The sequence below is a fragment of the Caretta caretta genome, chromosome 9, assembly GCF_965140235.1.
Source record: "Caretta caretta isolate rCarCar2 chromosome 9, rCarCar1.hap1, whole genome shotgun sequence".
In the NCBI taxonomy this organism is placed as follows: Eukaryota; Metazoa; Chordata; order Testudines; family Cheloniidae; genus Caretta; species Caretta caretta.
Genome location: NC_134214.1, coordinates 26,081,093 through 26,108,852, shown reverse-complemented (window position 1 = coordinate 26,108,852; position 27,760 = coordinate 26,081,093).

Here is a 27,760-nt window from a genome sequence, read left to right as displayed (position 1 = left end):
ATTTTTGCTGGTATTTTTTCAGTTAGGGACTGTTAAATTTTTACAAGAATAGCCCTAGTGTAGCTACAATTATATTGGTATAAAGATGCCTTGTACAGTTATTCCCCTTCCTGTATGGTAATAATTAACCTATATAGTGATATACCTTCAACCACACTAGTGAGGTTGTACTGCTTCAGTTATATTGGTGTAGTTAAAGCAGTACAATTTTTCTAATGTAGACAAGATCTTAGGAACTGAGCAAATACAGACAGACCTCACAAGTGCTGTGCATTTTACCAATGCCCTGTGAAAGCAACTACACAGGGCCATAACTCCATACCACAGCTAGAAAAAAAATTGGTTGTTTGGTGGTCGAATTTGAACTCAGGACTCCGTGCACCACAATGGAAACACTTCTCCCTTGAACTGCAGGGAGTGCCTCCTCTCGCTTGTAGAAGTCGTAGGTTCTTATCCTCTTATGTGAATCAGCTCTAAAAGGGGAAGCAACATACACTGGGCCAGCGTGTTACACTTATGTGCTTGGGTCTTTTAATCCAGCTTTTTCTAGAAGCATAACATTTATTTTTCTTAGAGTGCTTTTAAAAAAAGGAGAGAGTGTGCGTGGGGGCTGAGAGACTCATCTCCAGCCATGGTCATTGTCTGGACTTGCTCAGCATTTGCCACGAAGCTATCATAAATAGTAATAATTTCTCAAAACTCCTCGGATAGAATAACTACAAATCACTTATTCCCATGGGGGTGGGGAAGAAGGGAGAAGAATCCCCAGGCTTCTCCTCTGGAAAAGCCTTAATTACATACCTTCTTACTGCTTCTTACTCTGTTATAGAGATGTCAGCTCTGTCAAACAGTCACCACTGATTCTGTTTCAATTAAAAAAAGTAGAGATGATCCTTTTAATTTGCTTAATTAAAAATGTTATCACTCAAAAGAAAAACAGATTTCCTTACCCATCTTATTCTTTTCCATTATCAACCTTATTTACTATAGAATATATTTATTTTCCATACTGTTTGGTGTGCAAAACGCTATTCCTGAACGAGTGCCACATTTGCATCCTCGAGCTCTGGCTATTTAGCTTTAGGTACTATTTAGACATTCTTTTAGAGTGTAAAGAATATTTTGACATTTTCCCAAAACCCTTTGGGCTGAAGATACTGATAATTAATGACACATCCAAAGTGTGAGCTCCCATCCCATAGTATAGGAATGGAATGATTTTGTTCTTTTTTTCCTCAGTAACTGTGTGTATTAAACCGAGCCACTTGAAACAGTACTAATTAGCCCACAGAAGCACGGAAAGATTTTCTAGAGATATGTTTTTCTTGCGCAGAGAATAAAAGGTGTGCAAAGTTGACACCAGTCAAATTAATTGTATGGCTGTTTTGCTGAATTATTATTGTAGTAAACTAATATAAAAGAGTATAACTGATATCACATTTTAAATTAAGTCTCCTAGAATTGCATTTAGTGCTGTATTTTGGAAGGTGACCTCTAAATGAATTGTTGAGTTTACGGTGTTAGACTCTAGTAAGTGCTGAGTATAAGTGAGTTTGTTAATTCTAACATTTTTTTGTGGTGGCAGTAAAACAGTGATTTCAAGCTTTGCTTTTAGGGCTGGGCTTCTCAAAAGAAATTAAAGGAGTTGGAGATGGTGCCTTGAGCGTCCTTGAAAATCCCAATTCTCTGTCATTACTTGAGTTCATTTAATAGCAAGGTATGTTCTTGTGTGGGCATAATATAATTCACACATGCACAGTAGTTTTGATACTTTTTACAAATCTATTTGTAAAATACATGTATTTTTGAGTTGGCTGAGTGAAGCAAGGTCTAACGTTCAACTTGATGACATTTCTTTGTAACACAATCTGGTGAGGGGGAGGCGGACGAGTGGAGGCAGGAGGAAGTAGGAACCCACAGAGGGCAGGGGTAAAGGTATTGGAGATGGGGGAGGGGAACAGGGACCTGCAATGGGGTAACTGTATGAATGTGCATTGAAGCAGGAAGTGGGAGAAGTGGAGATAGGCAGGGGAAAATGGGGAATGGGGGGGGGGGGCAGGGACCAGGAGTGGGGGAATGGAAATGGGGAGTGGGAAACTGTGGGGAACATAGAGGCCCTGCCATAGGAGGAATGGGGCAGCACACAGAGCCCTTGGCATGGGGGAGAGAAATAGGGGAGCATACAGAGGCCTGGGCATGGAAGGGATGGGAAAGATGAGGCAGGGCACACAATCCCTGTCAAGGTAGGGAAAAGGGGGATTCGGAGCCTTCCAGCCATGGGGGAAGGATATGTAAAGTGTGTTTTTTGCTTGAGAAAGAGAAGGTGAAGATGCTTATGCATATTCCAGTTTTTTATGCTCTCATGTAAAACTAGCATGTGGCATGTTACAAAGATAATGTTCCTCTTATGTCATTAGTACAGTAGTATTTGGAGCCATTGCCAAGCTTCACAGACATCGTAATTGTCCAGGAATCAGTAACTGTGTGAAATGATCTTGCTCAGCTGCAAATCAGCTAGTGAGGAAATGGTTCACAAAGGCTGGAATGTGAGGCAATGGGACTTGCATGTTGATAATAGGCACAGTGTTAACACTGTTTTTATACAGCTGGTTGTTCCCAAGTAGGTGGCAACAGATGCTGTGTTCCACCATCTTCTTTCTCCATGGAAACGCCACCTTCAACTCCAACCACTTTGAATTCACCCATTGACTTGTACAAAGATTTTGCATTAGACATATCAGGATTCTAAACATACTCAGAAGCCTTCTATGTTTTTACAGTGCAGTTTGAGGAGGATTAGGTAAACAAACTAATTACCCAAATACTTTAGAGTCTGTCCTACTTTAAACTTAAAAATTTCTTTTGCACTTGAGAGGGCAATTATTTTGTACCAGGCTTCTTAAGTACAGGTGTGTGATGTTTTCATGCTGAAACCTGAAACCCACTGAAACTTTCTCAATTTTGTTACAAACCTGTAACTTGGGGCAGGTTAATTAAATGTTTGCTGAGATACGTGGGCTTTGTGGTGAACCTGCACTGAATATTGGGTGAACACATGAAGACTTGTAGTTTCCATAGTGCCTTTCCTGTGTGAATCTTGAAGTGCTTTAGGTAGGGATGATTATCCCTATTTTGCAGCTGATGAAACTGAAGCACAGAGAGGCTCATAGTAGGGGATTAATGATTTTGCCGCCCCTAGGCCCTGAAATAATTGCCGCCCCCATATGAACTTGTTTTAGTTTTTTTACAAATTTTTTTGAACTAAAATGAATCTAAATATCATTAAAATGAACATTTTACAAGTTTTATTGTAATAAAATTAAAAGTAGATCAAATTTTTTATTTTATGTAGATACAATAAAATAAGTATGTGAGTAGTAAGTAGTTACATTTGTTTACACCTACACTTTTGAGCGGCAAACTTATTAATTAATTCTGTATAATCCAGAGAAGTTGTTAGATCCTTTTCAGTTGTCAGGAGAAAGGGAGTTTAATTTTTCTTCACTGAGATTAGCTCTCAAATAGTGTTTTTTGTTTTGTTTTTTTCACCCTTTTTATTTTCCCTTTGTATAGCATTTTTTTTTAAACTGAGAACTGCTTAATTTCTTCCGGTCATATTATTAACCCTTAGGATTGTCACGAGTATGTTTACTAAATGGTGTCGCGCCGTCATTGGTGGTTTCAATACACGCTATGATTGGTAGAATCGCGGCGTCACTGATGCTTCAGTTTGGTGCTCAGTTACAATATGAACAAACAAAGAATCAGGCATCTGACAGACAGTGGGCTTGTGCAAAAATGCTGCTATTATAAATTTGCCTCCCCTGCAAATTTGCTGGCCTAGACCTTGTCGGCCTAGGCGATAATATGCCATTGGGCTCAAGGCCTGATCCAATGCCCCTGAAGTCAGTGGAATTCTCTTCAATGGACCGTGGAGCAGGCTCTAAGTAAGGGTGGTCAGAATTTTTTGGACAAACACTTTTTTTGTGGGAAGGTGCCAGTTTGTCAAAACTGAAATTGTTCATGAGAAGGCGTCAGTTTAGATTAATCTACCAACTGGAAGAAAGTTTCAAAATTATTCAGGTGGCTCTTTCTGACAGTTTTATGAAAGGAAGTTTTATTTTTAGTTTGAAATGACTTTTTTTTTCTTTCAAAATTTGTTAATTTTTGGTTAATACTTAAAAGTGAAAACTCAAGCAAGGTGGCTGAGGTAAAAGATATTTTTTTTGAGGGTTTTTTGTCCCGATTTAGGAAGGGAAATTTTTTGGAAATCTCAAATTCTTAGGGGACAGGAAAACCATTTCCCACCCAGCTGTAGTGCTCAGTGACTTGGCCATACTCTCACATAAATCAGTAGAAGAGTGAGAAACAGAACGCATATCTCCTGTCTGTCTCCTATTCCAATCAGTTGGCATTGCTGCCTCCCTTAAGTATCTTTTAAGTGTCTTCATCATAGCTGCTAGTTTTATTCCTTCATACCTGCTAAGTCTCTCTAGTGCTGCTATCTTACCCCAAAAGCTACTGCTTCCAAATTTTGGAATCTTTGGATACGAATGAATGTTGCAGCACAGCCTCCTCAGCCAGTGCTCTAGATCACTGGTATCCTTAGCTGTGATGAACCATTGTTGCTGAAAGCACATTTGGCATCTGTGGCCCCAGGTTAACAAGCCCCACATTGAACCAGGACTGAGAGTAGAGCAATATGAGCTAGGGAGGCCCCTCCCCTCAACAGGTGCAAGGCATATTTGCAGTGGAGGAACACTTGAAAAGGGTGGAATGAGCTGCATGTGGCATAAGGAAGGAAGGCAGGCTAGCTAATGTGGATAGCTGTGACAAGACTGGCAAAGTTTTGTGAAGGCTGCTCTAGCAGAAGGGACTTGGATTCTCTCTCCTGCCCTTCTTTGGGAGCTGAAAGCCCTAAGAGAGAGTGACTGACTGAACAGGACAATCAGGAGTCTGCTAAGCCAGCAACCATGCCCCAAACGGAGGCATTTCAGGCTGGTGAGAAGTGATCTGGGGGAAACAGTTAGGGGTTGCTCAATTACTGAGCCGAATGCTTTAGTAAACCCCTACAGCCCTGGGTTGGATCTGGTGTAGTGAGTGGGCATGGGTCCTCCTAACTTGCCATGCTCCCCTGTTCCTCCCCCACCTTTGTAGTGACTGAGCTCTGATTGCTGTAACCAGAGGGAATAATTGGAGCATGAGGGCGTGATTAGTGATCCCAGAGGAGGTCTCAGCTACAGACTCAGACTGGCCAAAGCTGTAAGTCTGACCACTAGGTCAGCTGGTCATCAGGCCTTCCTGCTAAAGCTTCACAATAGTCAGTCTGGAATGACTGCCCACAGAGAATCCACATTTGGCAAACAAGCACAAGATTCATTTTTCTCTTAGATCAGCAGGGGAATTCACTGCATAAAATGAAAGGGGAATTTCCCCTTTTCTCCTACACCTGGTACTAAATATTTAAACAAAGCCTTTACATAAGAGCAAAGTAGATCTGGCTCTAATACCCATCTGCCTCAGAGAACTGCCAAACCTTTACAATCTGGGTAGGGAGAAAATTAGTCATTTACAGTTAGCAAATAAAAGCTACTCCTGCCAAATATGCTTGTGCTTATTACACTACTTTTGTCAAGGCACATGAGTTTTGTTATTTGCCTCATGCTCCATTGCATTGAAATTATCCGAGTCTTTAGCATAATGGAGCTAACTTAAATAAATAACTTAAACAGAAAAATCCTTATTTTTATGGTAATGCTATAAATTGTAACCGGTTTCTACCATGTCTACTGTGTTGACTTAATGGTATAATGATAACATTGCCAGATGGGCCAACTTAATTGCTACTAGCATTTTGAGAAATGATGGTGAAATTGGCAAAAGGAAAAATAAGAAAAACTTGAAAAAATATGTTTGACGCTTGGACAGTAGGTTAATGACAATTACACCAGAAGAAGTATTGTAGAGTACAGAGACAAATAGATTATTCTCTAAGATGGCGGGGTCGTGGGGGAGGATGGGGGAGAGAGACTGACAAACCCCTCAGTATCTCCATTTGGAAAAGTCTAATTAGTGATGGCTTTACAGAATGTCCCTGTCTTCATCCCCTTTTCATGTTTATTGTACCAAAGTAGGGGCGAGTAGTAATAAGAAAGCAAGCATAGGGGACAGTACTGGGAAGGAACACTATTTAATAGTTAGAATTTGAAACTGGGATACTGCATTGCAAAATGTACTTCATTCTTTTATTTAGTTTTGAATACTGAATTACAGCCAATGATGGTCTTGTGGCTAACACTAAGGACCAGGGACCAGATTTTTAAAGGTATTTAGCTGCCTTAATGAAACAGATAGGTGCTTAGGGGGATTTTCATTAGGTGCCTATCTGCAGCTCTAGGTACCTAAAAATATTTTAAAAGTTGATCCTGGATGTCAATTGATGTGGATACTACCTCTGGGTCTGCCACGGGCTTGTTATGTGACCTTTGGCAAATCATGAGTTTAAATTCTCTGAATCTTAGTTTCCCCATCTGAAAAGTGATGGGGATTGTAATGTTTACCCACCTTAGTTTAAAAAAAAATGCTCAGCTCCTTGGATGAAAAGCACTCTACTGTGTAAATACAAATTATTATTGGGCCTGGTTGTGGAGCCTTCACTCATCGTGGCAGGACACTTACTGAGGCAAGTAGTTCCACTGAGGTAAACAGGATTTCAGCGGGACTACTCTGAAAGCTAAACACATGAGTAAGTCTTTACAGGATCAGGGACTATACAGCTAAGTTCTCAGCGGGGTAAGTAAGGACTCCACAATCTGGCCCTATATTGTTAATTACATATAAAAATCTGTTTAACAAAATGTTGAGGTTGTGGAGGGAAGCACTCAAAAGTTCAGAAATGCCATAATTAGGGTTGCCTGTGCAATCTTAATTTTTCCCCTTTGTGTGTGTGTGTGTACACATTATGATACTGCCATTAATTATATGATCACATACTACTTTTTCGATAGAAAAATACTGCTGCACTTTGGTATCCCTTCAGGTCTCATCCTGGATCTTATAAATACATGGTCATAAAACAGTGAGGAAGAAACTGTGCCAAAGGAGGAAGAGTTTCATACCCTTTATCAAACAAACCTGGTTCCCTGCATGAACTGATGATTGCTGGTACACTCTGATATCCCTCCAACATTTATTCTTGATCTTCTTAGTACATTGATGCTTTTAAAAAAAAAAGTACACAAGTGTGCCAAGGAAAGAGACATGCTATTGAAAGGGCCTGTATGTAGTTTTATTGCTACAACTCAAGGGTATTAATAATTCTTCTTGCTTATGCACAAATCATGGCATCTTTCAGAGTTAGTTGGAAGATATGTTTGCAGTTAAAAGGCATAAACCTCCTTCTCCAAAACAGAAGTTCCTGACTATGGAAAAAGGAAAACCAAATTTGGTGATGGTTTACCTCTTCCATCATGCTGGGTTGTACTGCAGCAGAAACTTTGAAACCTATGAAGATGTGTTTATTAAAAATGGCATTAGGAAGCAATTCTGTATCAAACCCTGGCACAAATAACCACCCGAGCCCCCAAGAAAGGACTCAAACAGGCACAAATTATGTCCTTGTTAAAGAACGTTGTATACTTAATATTATTTCCATAAATGACACTAATTATTTTACAGAAATAAGTCAATGTTATTATTATTGTATTTATGGACAATTCACCATATGCAGAAAGAACATCTGATTCCCCTACAATCTGTGCACTTGATGGAGTTTAATTTGTATTCATCTTATGCAGTTTCTGAATCCCCTTTCCTAACAGCAATTACTGTAGATATTATTGTGCCTCTTGGTAATAGAACAAGGCATGGGAAGTCCCTGATGGCTGCAAAATTTAAAAACTATTTTCCATTTATGTTTATTACTATGTGATCTACAGTGCAATCTAATAAATCCTGAGACCAACAATGACAGCTACATTACAGCATATAAAATTGTCTACTTTGTCCTTGGTTGCGATAGTTTTAAGAAAAGAAAATATTTCTCTCCAAGCAAGATATTATTGTTCTCATTTCAACTGGCTAGTGCCCCAAATATTACGCTAGATACTCTTATGGTTCTTTAAAGGATTACAAGTATATTTTGACAAGATCGTTACTCCTGGAATTACTAATGGCATGCTAATTACATTAGAGGCTGACCATGTACAACCAATAAAGCTGATTAAGATAACCCTTTTTCCTATTGAAAATGATAACCAGCTTTCAAAATAATATTATAATACTTGTTTAGGAAACATTGTTAATCTGCTTGGTGTTTAGTCTGTTTAACAATGAGATTAGTTCAAAATTCCCTCGGGCAGAGCTTAAATCATTATTTATATCATTTTTGGAAAACAACTTTTCTTTTTATTAATTTGCATTCCTTAACAGTGATGTTGGCTTCAGTGACTGAATTTCTCCATTCTACAGTGTGTGTTTTATCTGATTTGATTTTTTTCAATGTGTTTGCATTCTGTTTGTTATATGAGATGGCAGCACATCAAGATTTTCAACTCCTGTTAACAACTCTAAAATCTAATGGAGCCTAATTCAATGGAAATTCCATTTCTGTTTCTGATAGCCAGAGAGCTTCTTTGGGATTCTGTGGTTTGATGCAGTTCAACTGGAACCTGATACTGAATCAGCAGATGAAAATGCCTCTCTTGACCATAGGTACCTCTCTCCTTGCTTTGGCTCCATTTCCCCTCTACTAGCAGAATACTGAGATATTCCATGCCATGCAATGTGACTGACAAAGGCAACGTTGTATAATATGAACCGAGCATACGCTAAGAAGAAGAACATTAGCATCACTGGGCAAAACAGCATAGAGAAAACAATGTTTATGCTGAATCTATGAAAAGTGAAAAATTTGGCATATTGCCCCCTTACTCCCCAACTCTTTCATGTGGCAAGATGTTTTTCACCCACAGATTCATTTCTATGGGCTGGGGAAGACTACCCAGGAACAGCTTCATCAGATTGCAGAATTTGCGAGGTAAATGTCATTCCTCAGGATTATTAGTCAGCCAATGACAGTTTTTCATGCTATATAACAACTTATACTCATATTTAATTGGTTGAATGTCTTGTCCTGCAATATCCTGATTGAAAGGTGGCATGGGTGTGATTTCTGTGAAACCAGTTTGAATTGGAATTAATTCCTCATGTCATTCCTAAACTAATCTCTTGTAACGGACACTATTGTGGTTTGGGTTTTTTTCCCCCTAATATACCTCGGAATGCTTACTTTAACTCCAAACACAACAAAGAGCATTTCCCCTTCCTGTGCATTCAAAACAGACTCTCGTGGAAACTAGAGATAGATAAGTTGATTTTGTCTACATCATTGCCTGGTACAGCCAAGCACATGTCATTGTTTTTCATTTTGCTGACAATTTTTCCTGGGAAATTTTGGCCGGCTCTACTTATTAATCAGATGAGCGAGGAAGCAAATTTCCACTTGTTAGATGGCAAGGGGTCACATCCCATGTAATGTTCAGACCCTGAAACCTTGCCATATGTGTACTACCTTATCACTTCTTTATAAAAGATGTGAGGAAAACAACTCTGATTCACAGCAGGCCAGTTTTACTCTAGACCTTTCCATCTGATACTGTTTTCCCACTCACCCATAGGACAGGATGCTTCCTTCATTTCTTGTTCAAAAATCAAGAACATTGTAAATGTTCCAGATGTACTCATGGTCTCTTCAGTTCCCTGGCAGCCTGTTGGCTAATGTCCTGAAAAATGTGAAACATTAGCCTACCATTAAGTAACCTGTGTGGTACAGATATTTCTCTCTTACCTGACAAAGAACTTCAGAAACCTTAACTGGGAAGAACAGGACATCAGGAGGAAAGAATATACCAGAGTCACCACTAGGGATGGGCAAACTGTTCTGGATAGAATTAGTTCATTTTCCTGCCACTCTGACCCTTCACTTTGTGTTTGTGTTTAACCAAACATAAGCTGAAAAATTCTGAGTTTCTGAAATGTTTGGATAATACTTTTTAATGATAGACTGTAAGCTATCTGTAGGTCAGAACCAGTAGTGCTAAAATTCAGCTACTAGGGGCAGATCCAACACCCACTGAAGTTTTTCCATTAATTTCCTTATCCATTGGTTTGGGTCCTGCAGACTGGAATAGGGTTAGCCAGTGCAACTGAAGTCAATTAGACTTAAGCAGATGTTTAACTTTTTAAGAATGCACTTAAGTGCTCTATAGAATCAGAGTCTAAAAGCATACAGAAGTCCGTATTAGAAAACTAATCCACCCCTTGGTAGAGGGCAATAAAAAAAAAGTTTAAGCCAATTAAATACCCTTTGAGGACCTTCCAAAACAAAGCTTACAGTATTTGAAATGAACTATTATAATTTAAAATATTTCCCATCTGATTCAAGGATTTATATGCCCAATTTTCAATAATATACTCCCTTAGATTACATTTATCCTGAAAATGCAGTCAGGCTATTTACAATAGAGGCTAAAGGGGTCGTCACTACAACATAGAAATAACATTTACTAAAACTGGATCCAAACATAAAAAAGGTGAAACAACATTATCAAAGCATATACATTTCCTTAATTTCTTTGGATAGGATTTACAGGCCTGCATTTATGCTCAGAATTGTGTTCTAACTATATTGCCTTTTGCTCCAAGGCTGTAAGTAAATTCAGTGGTTGCATATCAATTTGGCTATACTAACAAGCTGTGAAAAGTAGGTCTAGGTCCATTAGTCTCAGTCTAAAGTTTCTTTTTCAGGTTAACCTTGATGACTTGCACCTTGTGTACTGTGTTCATTGTAATGTAGAGCAAAGACTGAAGATGATAAACTTTGTGAAGGTGGTAATGTGCCATCACCTTCCAAAGTTTGTAGAATTCACTTATGAGCAACCCATTGGTTGCTAATGAAAAGTTGCCATTAGCTGGCAGTTGCCAAGGAGCAGGGGCTGTAGCCAGGACAGGAAGTGCTGGGATGTGCCTGGCTTCAGCCCTCAAACCTGCCTGCAATCAAGACAGCAGCATAGAGGAGGGCTGCAGATTGGATACCAGGGCTTTCCATGGAGTGATGCATGATGTGGGCTGGGTGGGGAGGCTGTGGGCAGAGGAGTATGGGGGTGTTGAGGCCCCATAGAGCTGCACAGTAGCTCTCCCTGCAGGGTAGGAGGGGAGGCTATGGCAGCAGCGGGGAGAGGTATCATACAGCTCTGTGGACCTTCATTGTCCCTGCTCCCCATGGAAAGCCCTGGCATCTGGGCTGCCAGTCTGATCTGTGATGCTGCCCTGCTAACAGTGCCTCCTCCCAGCCCACAGTGCTGGGACACCCCTGTTGAGCAGGGAGGCAGCCACTCCCCATCCTTTATCTCTTTTGCACTCTCTGGACACAGGCAGATGTGTGGGGCTGCAGCCAGAGAAGGCAAGTCCTAGTGCTTCCTTCCCTGACTGCTGCCCTGCAAACCTGCCTGCATTCAGGGCTTTTCTTCCAAAAAAAAAAATTCTCAATGAACAGTATGCTGTTGCCAATATCTGGATCCCATGAACATTAAAGTCAATGGGACGGGGTTGGTTCCTGGCAGAATGTTGCTATTAACTGGAAGTCATTAATAACGTGGTTGCTATTAGGCAGCGTCCACTGTAACTTCTAATTTGCTCTTCTGAAACAAGTATGAAAATGCCTCTGAATGACAGAGAGAGAGAGAGACAGAAAATACCTCTATGCCTGTATGCTGGAGAGGCAGAGTGTGTGTGTACATATGCAAGTAGCCTGTATGTAACTTAAACGTAACAATTCAGTTTACATACATATGCACTAACTCTAGATTAAGGGACATTTTTTCCATGTGTAATATTTATTTCTTATGCTGTTTAAAATAAAATGATGCTTCCCTGAGTCATAGTAACTTTGTCAGTACTAAAACTAAACGGAGCATCAGTGTAATAAAAGCAGGAACCAGAACCTAGAGCCAGGTTCTGAATCCATTTTATTGTTAGCACTAGTTCAAGTTACAATTCATAACTGCCCAAAACTGACAAGCAGGAAACCACAGTGTGACTCAAGATGTTCAGCAGTCATCTGTTCACATTTTTAATTTGTGAATTTGATATGCAAATAGTTCCTGTGCCTCTGGTGCTGATGTAGTTGAATGGTGCACACTCCCACACTGATGCATTGATGATCAACTATATGGGGGGTTCAGTCTAAAGTAAGCTCTTGGCTTTATTAATACCCCAGCCATTTGGTAGAAGATTTAAAAAAATATGGTAAAGATTGAGCATTTTGCATTCAGTCATTTTATGACAGTGTTGTTACTGTAACTCAGCAGAGTCAAGAAATAGTACTTATAAAAATTATATGTTAATAAAATTCAGTCATTGTCTATAAGTTTGTGCTGCACACAATTCCCCGAGGCTAAATAAACTCAGAAAACCTCCTCTTTTTTTAGATTCTGCCGCGTGAAGTGTTTCTAAAATCAAGGACTTTGCTTCAAAATGCATGAAAAGTATGTATCCTGTTAGCTGAGAGCTTTTTTGTGCTGAAGTTAATAACCACTTGATTTTGCTCTTTAAGCACATCGATATTTCACTTAAGGCTCTACAAAACAGAAAAGATACATGCCCTTCTGGCATGTTTAACCCTGAGGAGGATACCGTGCCTGGGTGTGCACTCAGTCAGATTACTCAAGGAGGTTAGCCTCTTGCACCAAGGGAGGAAAAAGCCCACTTTGCAGCAAGGAGTAGCAGAGCTCCCCTGAGGGCAGGTAGTACAAGTACATGAGCCTTCCATCCATAAAAGACTGCTGTTCCCTACTGTTATTCTCTCCCTCCTATGCCCCCCCTGATAAATTCCATTGAGATGGTGGAGAGGCCCTCGCAATGAATAAGACCATGATGACCTGGCTCTCACCTTGAACAAGAGTCAAATATAGTAACCACAAAGGGTTCCTTTTCTGAGGCTGATGGATTCATGCATCCCAGGCCACCTAGAAGTTGCAGATTAAGGCTTGGTCTACATTACCAGCTTATGTCAGTGTAACCACGTCACTCAGGGGTGGAAAATCCACACCCCGCATGACACAGTTATACTGACCTATCTTCCCGTGTATTAACAGGAGGGCTTCTCCCATCAACTACTCCATCTCCCCAAGAGGTGATAGCTATCTACACCCACAGGAGAAGCTCTCACCCCTCTTTTCTCTTACTGAATTGTATTTTAGTTATGAGACAGGGCATTTGGGCTGAGCGGGAAACTTTAAATAATCTCCCTTAGCTGTTGGGTTGTCGGTCAGATAAGGAAGAGATCTGACTCTTGCTCTAGGGCAGCAGAGGCTTGTTCTGAGGATGGTCAGTGCAGTCCCTGCACTGTGGGATGATGATAGGTGACTAGTACAGACAGTATTGTATAAACACACACATGAGTAAATCAGGCATCACTAAATGAGTCCTGAGAGGAGTGTCTATCAAAGCAAGATATACTCTACTGTGTAGGTATGTTAAATAAACATTGCATCGGAATGTGGGGACTAAACCAAAAGGAACATGTCATGGTCTTTGATGTTCCTCAAGCTACTGTGTGTGGCAAGAAAAAGATTTAGCACTCAAACCTGACAGGCGGCAGAAGTGCTAGCACTTGGGCCAGAGCAATGCTACTAGCAGGGATGAGGAAAACTAGAGGCCGCTCCTATCTCATTGCTAAGACTGGTATGCTCAGGCCCTGAGGTAAGGGCAGAGAAGGTGCTGGGACTGTGAGGAAGTAGTCCAGGGAAATGTACTGAGAAGTTGGAGAGGATGCAGCACATGTCATCTACAGGGTCCTGGGTGGGACCTGGAGTAGTGGGTGGGCCTGCAGCCATCCCTCACCCCCACTTGCCACTGAGGTAGTGGCTGGACAGTTGGACTGCAGTACTGGCCCCTAGAACAGGGAAGCACAGCGTGTGGCACGGCTGGAGGGCTGTGTCATGAAGAGGATGCCTCAGTCCTTGGACTGATGGCAGGTGAGATGCTATTGGGAGTGGGCATACTGTCCGGTGGAGCTGATCCCCCAAGACCACCAGCAGGAGGCTCTAGCACAGTGAGTGGAGTCCTGCCACAAAGCTAAATGGATTGTGCTTCTTGAGTCACTCACTCTAAGGAATTTTCTGCAGTCCTCCTCATGGCACTTCTCTGAACCTTCTCCAGTTTTTCAAAATCCTTCTTGAATTGTGGGCACCAGAACTGAATACGATATTCCAGTAGTAGTCATCACACCAGTGCCAAATACAGAGGTAATATAACCTCTCTACTCCTATTGTTTATGCATCTAAGGATCGCATTAGTCCTTGTGGTTACAGTGTCACCCTGGATGCTCGTGTTTTCAGGGATGTGCTCCCTCCTCCTCCCTGACATCTCTGAGGGCTTTATCCGCGCCATTCTGAATTACTTTATTTTCTATAGTCATTGGAAGGTATCACTAGTGTAATGGCCTGTGCGCCAAATTCTGATGGGCTGTAAAGCGGTGTAAGTGAGGTCTAACTTGGATCTGTTAGTCTAGACCTAAAAACAGCACAAGCAGACCCTGAGACCTGGTAGCAGAACCAGCATCACTAAAGAGGGGGCATGTTGAATGTATTTTGATTAAAGTTAGGTTTGTTTAATTGGGAATATGGATTGGTGATAGGAAGGAGGTATGATCCTTGCATTCAAAAAGTTTGTAAAGCATTGCACTGAAGTATTTATTCTCCTCTCTGTAGAACAAGCAAATGGCTACATTCTCCTGACTGCTCATCCACTATTATTACTGCACTCCCACCATCTGAATGCACCTTTGCTTCTACTAATGGTGGTTGACCCCTCCATTTTAGCTTGCGTTTGAGAACATTATGACATTATAAGGGTAATGTTAGCAACCGTACTGCAGAACATCTGATTGTTCAGCCAATATCTCTGCCATTAATTGGCTTGGCATTGCTGGGGGGGGGAAGCCACTATGACCTATGACTAGCAAGCTTTGCTATTTGGAAGGAAAACCGTCTCTAGGCAATCGAAATATGATTCACAGATGAACTGGAAGAATGGGGAAATATTTCCATTGCTCCAGCAGCTCCCTAAAGGGATGTTATTGCATAAGTTTCAGCAGCTGACTTGGGAAGAAAACAGGAAAAATAGGCAGCATATCCTAGCTGATCTAAACTTTTATTGAATTTCCTGGAGCACTGATTTAAAATTCCCTTCATGAAATATGTAAACATTGAAGCAGTTTGGCAATGCTTATTGCTTCACACAAAATAAAAAATAAACTGCCAAAAAAATCCTGACTTTTTTTTTCTTAATCAATTGTTCATCATATGATGTGTCCAATGGGATCATTGTTGGTTTGCAGAGTTAAATAATTGGATTTTAAACGATATATCGGTTATTGTTCCATAATTTAGGTAGTAACTGAAATGTGAAGATAGGTAGAGAGATGAGACACTGCCATTTACATTTACTTGTTCTAAATCATGTTGTGAGCTTTATTTGAGGGCTAATTTAAACAGCTTTTCAGAGTCACTAAGCTAGTATAGATAGTATTTTAATGCAGGCTTTTGGGATTTTTGGTGATGGGGTTATGAACTGACTGTAGCAGATAAAACAGTTCCTATAAATCGATTTGTATATTTTTAAAGAGCAGGCCCCAGAGATTTCAAACACTATTTTTCTCCTAGAATTCTTGGAGAAGTAGGACAGGTATATGGATATTGTACAGTTCTCCATTAGCACAAGTTTCCATGTAATTGTTATAGAATCATAGAATCATAGAATATCGGGGTTGGAAGGGACCTCAGGAGGTCATCTAGTCCAACCTCCTGCTCAAAGCAGGACCAATCCCCAATTAAATCATCCCAGCCAGGGCTTTGTCAAGCCTGACCTTCAAAACTTCTAAGGAAGGAGATTCTACCACCTCCCTAGGTAACGCATTCCAGTGTTTCACCACCCTCCTAGTGAAAAAGTTTTTCCTAATATCCAATCTAAACCTCTCCCACTGCAACTTGAGACCATTACTCCTTGTCCTGTCCTCTTCTACCACTGAGAATAGTCTAGAACCATCCTCTCTGGAACCACCTCTCAGGTAGTTGAAAGCAGCTATCAAATCCCCCCTCATTCTTCTCTTCCGCAGACTAAACAATCCCAGTTCCCTCAGCCTCTCCTCATAAGTCATGTGTTCCAGACCCCTAATCATTTTTGTTGCCCTTCGCTGGACTCTCTCCAATTTATCCACATCCTTCTTGTAGTATGGGGCCCACAACTGGACACAGTACTCCAGATGAGGCCTCACCAATGTCGAATAGAGGGGGACGATCACGTCCCTCGATCTGCTCGCTATGCCCCTACTTATACATCCAAAAATGCCATTGGCCTTCTTGGCAACAAGGGCACACTGCTGACTCATATCCAGTTTCTCATCCACTGTCACCCCTAGGTCCTTTTCCGCAGAACTGCTGCCTAGCCATTCGGTCCCTAGTCTGTAGCTGTGCATTGGGTTCTTCCGTCCTAAGTGCAGGACCCTGCACTTATCCTTATTGAACCTCATCAGATTTCTTTTGGCCCAGTCCTCCAATTTGTCTAGGTCCCTCTGTATCCTATCCCTGCCCTCTCGCGTATCTACCGCTCCTCCCAGTTTAGTATCATCCACAGATTTGCTGAGAGTGCAATCCACACCATCCTCCAGATCATTTATGAAGATATTGAACAAAACCGGCCCCAGGACCGACCCTTGGGGCACTCCACTTGACACCGGCTGCCAACTAGACATGGAGCCATTGATCACTATAAAACATGCTGGGTTTGTCCAGTTCACCTAAGTCAAAAAAACATGTATTGTAATGAGCTCAGTGAAACTTTATTATGAGTTGAGTTAAAACCCCAGTGAGGTTGATAGGTGTGAACTCACTCTTCAGTTAACATAACTACATGCATAGACCCCCATCTAAGACAAAAGCTGTGTGCGAACCCCAGACATTTTTGGTTGAGTATTATTTTTGGTAGGTGTGTGAGTGTATGGGTAGGGAGGTCACACAGAAAATGGAAACAGATGAAAACAGAGGGAGAGGCAGAGGCAAAAAGTAAATGGCACGGTGTGATGCTGGAAAAAGTAGCTAGAGAGAGCTTTTGGGTCTGGTGTTGGCTAGAAAAAGCATCTCTCAACTAAGGAACTGCTCCTTTTGTTTTTGGTTCTTCCTGTATTTGGAGGAATGGGACTTTGTATAATCATTGTAAAGAAGCAAGATAACATCAAAGAAAATACCAGACTCCAGCAGTTTCTAGTTCAAATGGAACATCACCACAGGCCCAAAATTTGACTCTCCCCTCAGATCAAAAATAGGCAATAGTATTAAATGATCCAGGGCTTGATCTTGTGAGGGTCCGAGGAGCCTCCTATAAGGTGCTGACTAGTGTCAGCTCCTATTCATTTGTTATTGTTGTATCTAGAGGTCCCAGCTGAGATCAGGACCCCATTGTGCTAAGCCCTGTATAAACATGTGGTAAGAGAGAGTGCTACCCAGAAGAGGATATTCAGCACTTTACAGGGGATTCCCAAACCTTGCTGGGTAAGGCCCTTATTGCCTACTTGTTTTTCATCCTAGCTGAACTAGACAGACTTTGGTCAAGCTTTTCACAAACAACTAGTGAGTCCCAGTTTTCAAGTGCCCAAACGGAGATACTAGTAAAGGGACTGATTGTCACAGAGCGGGTGAACAACACTCTCTTAAAATCAGGTCTCTTTAAGGTCTTTCCAATTGGCCCCCACAAAATTGAGCCCTCCCATCACTAATCACTTTGTAAAATCTTTGCATTTGCCCCCTTTCTACCTATATTCAGCCAATTGCAGGCAACCGGCCAATTAGAAAAACCTCTTGTTTATAATACAAAGTATATGTGCATGTTGTAGGGAAAATGATCTTATTTACTTGCACTGAGAAAGATGTCTTTTTTTTTCTTCCAGCATGACCTTTAGTTTCTACGCTCTTTATTGTGAAAAAGAGCTAACATAGCCTTTTAGTTCCTACCCATACTACAGCAGAAACTCTTAGTACTGACTGTCGAAATTCAGTTATTTTTAGCAAGACTCTAGCATGGTTCCACTTCGGTGTGGATGGGAATTTTTTTCTTCTATGACCCATCCTAGATAAACCCTAGATTGAGCTTCTCGGATCTCTCACTATATACCATGTTTTCCTTGAATCATTCTCATAGCTCTTTTCTGAACCCTTTCCAATTTTTCCACATCCTTCTTAAAGTGCAGACACCAGACCTGGACACAATATTGCAGTAGGGATTCTCACCAATGTTGTATACAGAGGTAATATTGTCCCTATTCCTACTTGATATTCTCCTGATAAAACATGAAAGGATCACTCTGGCCTTTTTGTTATAGCATTGCATTGAGAGCTCATATTCAATTGGCTATCAGCCATGAGCTCTAAGTCCTTTTCAGAGTCACTGCTTTCCAGGATACAGACTCTCAGCCTGGAGCTGAATAACCTTGCATTTGGCCAAGTATCAGAGGGGTAGCCATATTAGTCTGTATCCACAAAAACAACGAGGAGTCCAGTGGCACCTTAAAGACTAACCGATTTTTTTGGGCATAAACTTGTGTGGGTAAAAAACTCCACTTCAGATGCATGGAGTGAAAATTACAGATACAGGCATAAATATACTGGCACATGAAGAGAAGGGAGTTGTTACCTTACAAGTGGAGAACCAGTGTTGACAAGGCCAATTCAGTCAGGGTGGATGTAGTCCATTCCCAATAATAGATGAGGAGGTGTCAATACCAAGAGAGGGAAAATTGCTTTTGTAGTGAGCCAGACACTCCCAGTCCCTATTCAAGCCCAAATTAATGGTGTTAAGTTCGCAAATGAATTTTAGTTCTGCTGTTTCTCTTTGAAGTCTGTTTCTGAAGTTTTTTTTGTTGAAGGATGGCTACTTTTAAATCTGTTATTGAATGTCCAGGGAGATTGAAGTGTTCTCCTACTGGCTTTTGTATGTTACCATTCCTGATGTCTGATTTGTGTCCATTTATTCTTTTACGTAAAGATTGTCCGGTTTGGCCAATGGACATGGCAGAGGGGCATTGCTGGCTCATGATGGCATATATGACATTAGTAGATGTGCAGGTGAACGAGCCCCTGATGCGGTGGCTGATATGGTTGAGTCCTCTGATGGTGTCGCTAGAGTAGATAAGGGGACAGAGTAGGCAATGGGGTTTGTTACAGGGATTGATTCCTGGGTTAGTGTTTTTGTGGTGTGTAGTTGCTGGTGAGTATTTGCTTCAGGTTGGGGGGCTGTCTGTAAGCGAGGACTGGCCTGTCTCTGAAGGTCTGTGAGAGTGAGGGATTGTTTTCCAGGATAGGTTGTAGATCGTTGATGATGTGCTGGAGAGGTTTTAGCTGGGGGCTGTACATGATTGCCATTGGTGTTCTGTTGTTTTCCTTGTTGGGCCTGTCCTGTAATAGATGACTTCTGGGTACCTGTCTCACTTTGTCAATCTGTTTCCTCACTTTCCCAGGTGAGTATTGTAGTTTTAAGAATGCTTGATAAAGATCTTGTAGGTGTTTGTCTCTGTCTGCGGTATTGGAGCAAATGCGGTTGTATCTTAGGGCTTGGCTGTAGATAGTGGATCGTGTGATGTGTCCTGGATGGAAGCTGGAGGCATGTAGGTAAGTATAGCGGTCAGTAGGTTTCCGGTATAGGGTGGTGTTTATGTGACCATCACTTATTTGCACTGTAGTGTCCAGGAAATGGATCTTTTGTGTGGACTCGTCCAGGCTGAGGTTGATGGTGGGGTGGAAATTGTTGAAATCCAGGTAGAATTTTTCAAGGGCCTCCTTCCTGTGCATTTGGCTTTATTAAGAAGTAATTCTTCTGCTCTATTCTGCACTGATTAGGCCTCAACTGGAGTATTGTGCCCAGTTCTGGGTGCCACATTTCAGGAAGGATGTGGACAAATTGGAAAAAGTCCAGGGAAGAGCGACAAATGATTAAAGGTCTGGAAAACATGACCTATGAGAGAAGATTGAAAAAAAAATGGGTATTTGTAGTCTGGAAAAGAGAAGACTGAGGGGGAACATGATAAGAGTTTTCAAGTACATAAAAGGTTGTTACAAGGAGAAGGAAGAAAAAATGTTTTTCTTAACCTCTGAGGATAGGACAAGAAGCAGTGGGCTGAAATTGCAGCAAGGGTTTAGGCTGGACATGAGGAAAAACTTCCTAACTGTCAGGGTGGTTAAGCGCTGGAATAAATTGCTTAGGGAGGTTGTGGAATCTCCATCACTGAAGGTTTTTAAGAGCAGGTTAGACAAACACCTGTCAGGAATGGTCACTCTAGATAATATTTAGTCCTGCCATGAGGCAGGGGACTGGACTAGATGACCTCTCAAGGTCCCTTCCAGTCCTATGATTCTATGAAAACATGTGTTTGATATCCATGTAGGGTCTCAGTAATCCAGATTTGTTTTCTTTCAAAACAAATTTTTATCAAAGGTGACATGTTTCCATGAAATATTTTGCTTTCAACAAATTGGCATTTTCCAACAGAAAAAATGTTCTGTCCGGAAATTTCCAAACTGCTTTAGTTGCAGTATTTGGACCTGAGCCACACATTTGAAGATGTTTTTAGATGAATAAGTGCCAGCAAAAAAGTGCTAGATTTTTAAATAACTTTCTTTTTTGGAATGGGGTGTAAAATAAGTGACTAGTTCAACTCGTTTAAGTGTAAAATAGAGATGTGGCCATGTCAGTGCAGTAGAAAGGATTAATGAGTCATTCTGATAGCATGACTGGAATTTGCTGTTTGGGGATCTTACAGATATTTAAGATGCATTTGAAATGCTCTGAAGGTAATACTCAAATTGACCTTTCTGCTAGTCTAAAAGATATATAAATAGTACTGATCATAGAGCCTTATTATGTCTATTTTGCAGCAGAAACAACAGCAGCGCGGCACTGTGTTGGGGATAACATATGTAGACCTTATTGCCATCCAAAGAATGCTTTCTTTGGATTCTAGTTCTACCTATTTGTCTTACATTTTTTTTCACATCTGCTCAGCAAGAGTTATTCGCACCCTTGGACAAATGAGCACAAGCTGACGGAGCTGATATTAATGTCCCATGGGGGGATGATATTTTTATCTGGGAAACAAAAGTGAGGCTCCTGAAAGATAAACACATAACGTATCCAGACACAGGGAGCAATGCCCATTGGATAATCATTCTTTACATGATTTAATATTAAGAAAACTATTTTAGAGAGCTCTGGATAACATTACTTAACTCCATACACTGAAACAATCACAGTCCTTTATAAATAAGAAACCTTAAAGAAAGGGTACATTATTATATGAAAAGTAATGAGAAGACCCAAAGTCAATCTTATGGCTAATTCTTTGCAATAAGTGAAGTTGTAGATTACCATAACACACATATTTTGCTAATAAACTAAAGATTCAACCAATTTAAACTGTCAAACTGAAGCTTCTCCATCCAGATGCTATCTGCATTCACTTCAACTGCTGAAACTGGGCCAAAAAACATTTCTATTCTGTGTTTTCAAGAGTTTGGATCTCCCTAATGTAACAGTTATTATAGCTTGTTGCTGTTGCTTGTTCCACCTCTTTCCTCAAAACACAGGGCCAAATAATTGCTAATGTTCAGGGTCAAATATTGAGTGTAATAAATGAAAACTCTTCCAGAACTTGCAAAAGAAAAAACAAATCTTTTTTAATTCTTTAATTTTTGTCATGTCATTTTAAAATGACGTTCTAGAAATTCATAATGTAGACAGACATGGAAGGGAAATGTCTCTGGACACTGAGAGAGTTCTATATTGCTGACATCTTTCCGAACTGAGTAGTGGTTAGAATAGGGCACCAAGGCTATGTCTACATTTGGAGCTACAGGTGTGATTACCTGTAGACATACTCATGTAGACATTTTAGCACACTAAAAATAGTAGTGTAGCTGGCATAGCACAGGCTGTGGTACCTGGCAGCACAGTCTAGCTATGCCAGGTACTTACACACACAGTTCAGGCAGCTTTGTACTCAGCACGGCTAGCCCTTGCTACTGCAGTTACATTACTCTTTTTAGCCTGCTGACAGCTGGCGTAAATATGTCTATGCAAGCTGGGAATCACATGTCGAGCGCCAACGGTAGACATAGCCTTAAAGTCAGGAATCCTGGTTTCTATTCCTGGCTGTGTCATTGTCTTGCTCTATGTCCTCTCTTGCAATCTCTGTTTAGCCATTTGTAAAATGGGTACAGTAATATCTACCTCACAAGGGTATTATGAGACTTTGTTATTTGTAAAGCACTTTCAGATGCTTGAATTAAAGGACAAGCAATAAGTGCAAAGTACAACTGTTCTTAATTATCTATTGGTTGAGATCCGCAAAGCAGGTCTAGTGGTTTCAGACAGTTCTATTGGACAGTTGTCTGAATTCTGTGGACTGCCTTGAAAAATCTCCACATTTGTCTTTAGTTCTGTGTAACACTGTTGTTGTTGTTATTTATATTAGATAGTACCTAGAGGCACCAACTAGGTCAAGGCCCTATTGAGCTAAGCAATTTATAGTCATGTAGAAATGACATTCTCAAAGAGCTTACATGCTAAATAGACAAGACAGACCAAGGGTGGAAGTTCAAACAAAGTCATGAAGAAGTGAAATTATTTGACCAAGGTCACACAGCAAGTCAGTAGCAAGCTGGCATACATCCCACATTTCATGGCTCACAGTCCAATGCATTCTCCAGTGGACCATGCTGCATTTCAAAGAGCAGTATGTAACATTCTCCAGTGTTGTTCTACCATTACTGGTCTGCCATATTCTGGCCAGTTCCAGTGGACAGCTAACATACAGAAGTTATGCTGATCAAGAAAATATTTTTTCAGTTTTTGCTTATTTGTCCTGCCAGGCTCTTAGAAATCTTTATTTCACATGTCATAGTCTGATTCCCTAGAGCTTCCAGAACTTCCACTGTTTCAGCAAGAAAAAGATAATTTCTTTTAGTCATTGTAAGAGACTGACAGACCAACCCAGAGTGAGATGCAGACTAGGGCTGAAGAAGCCATGCTGAGATATGATGTGCCATGCCCTGTGAACAGCAGACTGCAATGCTCAATTTGCAGTGTTCAGCACAGGATCAATCCCTGTTAGTTCATGCCTCCATGAAATTATCCCCCTCACATGCTTATCACCACTTCCTCTTCCCAGACCCTCCTTCTCTGAAGGGTAGGTCAGTGTGACACAGAGGCTCCTGGGAAAAGGGTTCCCAGCTCATGGCAAAGCACTCTAATTGCCTTCTATGACGAGATAACTGGCTCTGTGGATGAAGCGAAAGCAGTGGACATGTTGTTCCTTGACTTTAGCAAAGCTTTTGACACGTCTCCCACAGTATTCTTGCCAGCAAGTTAAAGAAGTATGGGCTGGATGAATGGACGATAAGGTGGATAGAACGCTGGCTAGATTGTTGGGCTCAACGGGTAGTGATCAATGGCTCCATGTCTAGTTGGCAGCCGGTATCAAGTGGAGTGCCCCAGGGATCGGTCCTGGGGCCGGTTTTGTTCAATATCTTCATAAATGATCTGGAGGATGGTGTGGATTGCACCCTCAGCAAGTTTGCAGATGACACTAAACTGGGAGGAGTGGTAGATATGCTGGAGGGTAGGGATAGGATACAGAGGGACCTAGACAAATTGGAGGATTGGGCCAAAAGAAATCTGATGAGGTTCAACAAGGACAAGTGCAGAGTCCTGCACTTAGGATGGAAGAATCCAATGCACCGCTACAGACTAGGGACCGAATGGCTCGGCAGCAGTTCTGCAGAAAAGGACCTAGGGGTTACAGTGGACGAGAAGCTGGATATGAGTCAACAGTGTGCCGTTGTTGCCAAGAAGGCCAATGGCATTTTGGGATGTATAAGTAGGGGCATTGCCAGCAGATCAAGGGACGTGATCGTTCCCCTCTATTCGACATTGGTGAGGTCTGGAGTACTGTGTCCAGTTTTGGGCCCCACACTACAAGAAGGATGTGGAAAAATTGGAAAGAATCCAGCTGAGGGCAACAAAAATGATTAGGAGACTGGAACACATGACTTATGAAGAGAAGCTGAGGGAACTGGGGATGTTTAGTCTTCAGAAGAGAAGAATGAGGGGGGATTTGATAGCTGTTTTCAACTATTTGATAGCTGTTTTTGGTAGATTTTAAAAGAGCAATTCCAAAAATCAAGCACCCAAAATAGCTTTCTTGGGGGTTAAGCTTAAAGGTTACAAGCAAACAGAAGCATTTGGGGTTAGCACAGAGGAGAGCCACAAGCCAAAATAAAAAATAACCCTGATTGTGTCTAACTTAACATTTCCTAGCCAAATAATTTCTTCTAAGTATGGAAGATGAATTTTCATACCTGGTTTAAGCCTTACATAGCATTGTTCCTCCATGTCTCCTTCTCCGGAGAACGACAGACAAAGGGAAAGCTTCTTTTCCAATTTTAAAAAGTTCTACCTTCCCATTGGCTCTTTTGGTCAGGTGCCCACTCCTTTTCTTTTAACTGTGGGTCTGTTAACCCTTTACAAGTAAAGCAAGCAGAGAATAGACCGAGATAGATTTTACAGCTAACTGGCTGGCTGGGTGTCCATCAAAGAGAGCTACTCCCCGCACCTTCATATATCACAGGTAATAAAGAAGAAGAATTATTCTGGGTTGGACAGCCAGTATTTATTACTTTGCTGTATGGATAGTGCCTAGCCATGGATTAAATGCTTTTAAAATAATTAAAATATACATAAAATAGGAACAAAATCCAAAGTATTATGCTTTGACCCCAAAACATTTGTTGTGGTTCCATGTCTCTGCCACATAATGCTATTGGTAAATGCTTTTCCCTGACCTAAAGATCTGAGTGCTTTGATAAAAGATGGCTCTCCACATAATATTTGTCTTTATCTAACTGATTGCTACAGGCGATTTCATTTACAGGACTCCAATCACATAAGGAAGATGAGAGGATAACTTTCCAAAATGAAAAATTCCCTTGATTTTTTTGAGTAGCTCTCTGACTCATATCTGCAATGTCTCTTAGTAAGCTAAACATTTTGTTTTAAAGATACACAAGTTGGTGAGCAAACCTTGGGCTTGAAAGGTTAGTGAGATAGACCAGCATGATCGCTTTGTTTTTTTCTGTCTTCAAAAGACATCTTTTAATGTGTGTAAGTGGTTTATATAGCTAACAGATCACTATTGCAGGAAGTGATGGGTCATTATGCTTATAGACTGGGGAAAAAAACCAGTGTGAAAGTTTTGTCTGAAGTTTAGTGTTTGTTTTTTCCTACTATGAGCCCTTGACTAACAAAATTGTTGCTATGACACACAGAGAACTGATTTAATGCCTGCTGTCTCCAAAGATCCTGCTTTGTTTGTTGTTCTTCTGACTGAATATATGACTGAATTTCCTGAAAGATCATGCTTCTGTGTGTGCCTGATAAGGTATCTGAAAGCCATAAGGGCTTGATTCAAGCCCTCCAGCTTTATTGTAGGAATGAAATGCCCAGGACTGGTCATTCAGTTTAACTTAACATTGCTCTGTGACCTATCTGTCATTCTTTGCATAAGATTTCTGCTATGTCCATATATTACTTCTGAGTCATTTGCACTTAAGTGAAGTAAAGCTTTTATAAGACCCTGGTGATGACTTCTGTAATATTGACTGATACAGGGTAACTGAAAGATATCTGTTTTGTTGAATCAAATGAATGAAGGATAGGGCATATCTGCTCTGTTACGTTCTAGAATGGGGTACTATTTAGTATTTTCTAGGCAGTTTTCTTCAGGCACAGGCTCTTTCCATTAAGTGGGATACTGCAGCATGTAAAGAGTATATTTTTCTCCCTGGATCTATTACTTTAGAGGCAGATTGTTTGAATTTTCTGTAAATTGCAAAGAATCTTCAGTCTTAGGCTGGAGAATCACTAAAATTGCTGGCAATACTTTCTGCTGCAAACATATTCTGCACTCTGTTCCTCTCATTCACCTTCCAGAAACATATTCGCAAACTGTACAAAAGAGGCCACGTGTTTAAACCAACCACATCTAAATGCTTTTAAAATGTCAGCACATTGTCAGTCAGTGTGTTCAGTCAAAGTAGTACTGTTACCCAGAGTCTTCAAACCCAAAGCAGTGGTAACTTATCTATTTCACTCCAGGTATTGTCAGGAATAAATCAGTGGGAACACAGCACTTCTGGCTGATAAAAGATTGATACAAATAAGTGTGCTCTTATCTAAAACTACTATTTGTTAGATTTAAGCAATAGGCTTAGGACATCCCAAATAACTACCTAATGTCTGAGATAGAATTGAGTAATTAGCAGCAGGTCAACAACGGCTGGTCACTTCCCTGCCGGGGAGTAGGGCAGGAGGAAAAAGTCTCTCAGGATACCTTCAGAAAACTGCTCCAAATACCCTCTATTATTTTCTCTTTTTATAACTAGCTTTTACAAAACACATAGCTCATAGTGACCCCTACTGGGTCATCACTTCTCCTAACTTCAATAAACTACTAATCAATAAAACATTCTTAACAATCTTAGCCATAATAAGAGTCTATATCAAAGACACCCAAACTCAAGGTCTCTATCCACTTATTTTCTTTCAGTCTCATAATTTGTTGACTCTCTTCTCCCCTCCTCCCATTCTAGTTAACAGAAACTGCAAGCCTGAAGCTAGTATTTGACCTTGCCTCCAAAAGCCTTGCTTGTCCAAATTAACGCTCAGCTATGTGGTGGTCTATTTTATTAATTAATGGTGGCTGAATTCACATACTGTGGCTGCAGTTAGCTTGGTCAAGTTCTGGGGTAACAGTACCATTACTCTTCTTTATCTCTTGGAGTTTAGAACAGACTAAATGACTGAATTCTTTCAGAAAATTGTAGATATCAATAGTCTGCTGTGTTCACTGGTACCTTGTTCTCAGTAGGTGAAACCAAAGTTAATTAGTAGAGAAAACAAGTCTCTGGTTAAATGCAAAGCTCCCCTGACTCTGACTGTTGGCCAATCCTATATTCTGTGTAGAGCCTACGTACACAGGCTTGGCATAGCCTTTTTTTGTGGGGAAAAGGAATATGGCAGTGGAGGTGCTCTGCGACCACTAGTCCAGCCTCATTACAGAACCTGCACGGTATGTTGTGTGGGCTTATATGTGGGATGGGAAATGGCCACTGAAACTGTGTAGATGTAGATGCACTTGGCCCTCTCATCTTTCACATCATTTCACCTTCCCCCACCACAAGTGTGAAGTGCAATGAAACCATGTGGATCTGTGTTCCACAGCACCCAGGGCACCTATATGGACTCCAGGATTTCTGATCCCTTGCTCTAATACAGCAGAAATGCAATGGTCTTCCGAACCCATGGAGAAAAGAGGATCCCCTCCTCCCCTCAACAGGGCAGGGAGACAGCGTGGGTTAGAGGTTGGAGCATGGGGTTAAGAATCAGGAACCCCAGCTCTGGCACTGGCTCACTGTATGATCTTGACTTTAGCAAAGGTTTTGATACAGTCTCCCACAGTATTCTTGCCAGCAAGTTAAAGAAGTATGGGCTGGATGAATGGACTGTAAGGTGGATGGAAAGCTGGCTAGATTGTCGGGCTCAACTGGTAGTGATCAATGGCTCCAAGTCTAGTTGGCAGCCGGTGTCAAGCAGAGTT